This window comes from Sarcophilus harrisii, chromosome 3, assembly GCF_902635505.1.
Source record: "Sarcophilus harrisii chromosome 3, mSarHar1.11, whole genome shotgun sequence".
Taxonomy (NCBI): Eukaryota; Metazoa; Chordata; class Mammalia; order Dasyuromorphia; family Dasyuridae; genus Sarcophilus; species Sarcophilus harrisii.
The window spans coordinates 486,192,301-486,194,067 of NC_045428.1; the positions used below are offsets into that span (position 1 = coordinate 486,192,301).

Here is a 1,767-nt window from a genome sequence, read left to right on the forward strand (position 1 = left end):
TCCTCGCACCTTTTCTAATTTTATTTTGACTTATCTGCTCCAGGTAGGGTCAATCAATATCATGGTGCTAAGACCCTCTAAGATAATTCAATGATTTGAATACCCACTAGAAAGAGTATGGAATGTAATGTCTCAGTTTCCCTGAATTGTAATACCTCAATTTCCCTGAATTATTATGCTATACCCTGAATAAAATTATTATGGCCACCCTCCCTTTTTCTTTACCCCATTAAGCTCTGGTCACTCTCACATTCCAGTGAGAGTCATAAAACTTCAGATGGCTTATCCCAAATGCCTGGGTATTGCTCACTATCTCTTGCCCCAGTCTCCTGTCTCCTATTCCCGACCTTCTTGACTCCTATCCTGTCAGGCCTAGAATTATAGCTCTTCCACTCACTCAGTGTTCTGCCCCTTCCCTTGCCTTTGTTTCCCTGATAGCTGGAAAGCTATAAAAGTGTCTGCAATTAATTGCTCAGGGCTGGATGCTTTGAGATAAGAGTCCCATTTAGCTGGCTAGTTCAGGTAGTTGAAATTCTCCACTATTAAAATATTAAAAAACTTAATCTCTGTCTTACTTTAGTTTCTCTGGCATTACCTTTTTTTTTTTTTTTTTTTTTTTTTTTAAGCCTACAGCACCCGATATTCCCAGGCGGTCTCCCATCCAAGTACTAACCAGGCCCAACCCTGCTTAGCTTCCGAGATCAGATGAAATCGGGTGCATTCAGGGTGGTATGACCGTAGACCTAGCATTAACTTTCAAAGAAAAATACTACAATAAATAAAGTTGCATTTATAAAGAGTCTTATAATGCAGTTTCCATACATTTTATAGGATAAATCATTTTGTCTCTCTGGGACTTAATTTCCACAAATGTTAAATAAAATATTTTCATAAACGGTCATTAAAGTTTCTTGTTGCTCTATGTTTATGAAAACATAATTTATTTTGAGATTGTGGGTAATAAAAAGGGAGAGAAGGAATGAATTTGAATCCTCAAGTCTTTCTGCTTACAAAATCATGGTCATCCTCATGGATAGTTTACTTCCATCTTGAATGGGAAAACTCTGTCTATCATTGATTCTAATTCATCACTGGACATTAAATAGGCCCTTGATAATATGTCAGTTACTATATTAACCATTGGGAATTGAAAAATAAACCTGAAAATATAAGCTCCTTTAAGGAGCTTATATTTTAGGGGAGGAAATCATATACACACATATAAATAACCCCACATATAACCCTAAAGAATTTTCCTTTATAACAAAGAAATACACCCGAGCAAAACAAACAATTATTTATGTTTGATAATATACGCATCATTTCAAATATATAGGTTTGGCAGGTAGATGGCACAGTGGATAGAGGGCTGGGCATGCAGTCTGAAAGATTTACCTTCCTGAGTTCAAATATAGTTCAAAAGGCCTCAGATACTCACTAGCTGTTTGACCCTGGGTAATTCATTTAATCTCTAGTTGCCTTAATCTTCTGGAGAAGGAAATGGCAAGCCACTCAAGTATCTTTGCCAAGAAAATCCTATATGGGTTCTCAAAGAGTTGGACAAGACTGAACAACAAAAATGTTCCCAAAGAAGTCTGATCCAGGGCAAGTCTTCTTGCTTCCCTCCTTATCTCAGTTCTGTAAATTTCTGACTTGAGTTTGGTTGTCAGTAATGGATTTGTGGGCCTGCCCTCCTTTGAGTTTCAGTAGCCTGCTGTTGGAATCAACCATTATTAGTCAGAGAGTCCTTCTGGTTCAGAGTAACAG

The 1,767-nt window shown here is 37.4% G+C and overlaps 1 non-coding gene across 1 annotated transcript; it reads right to left on the reverse strand.

The window, feature by feature from the left end:
• Positions 1–624: 624 nt before the first annotated feature.
• On the reverse strand, positions 625–743 carry LOC111720237. The gene has a single exon (XR_002770014.1). It is a non-coding gene; the product is annotated as a 5S ribosomal RNA (ribosomal RNA).
• Between the last annotated feature and the right edge of the window lie 1,024 nt (positions 744–1,767).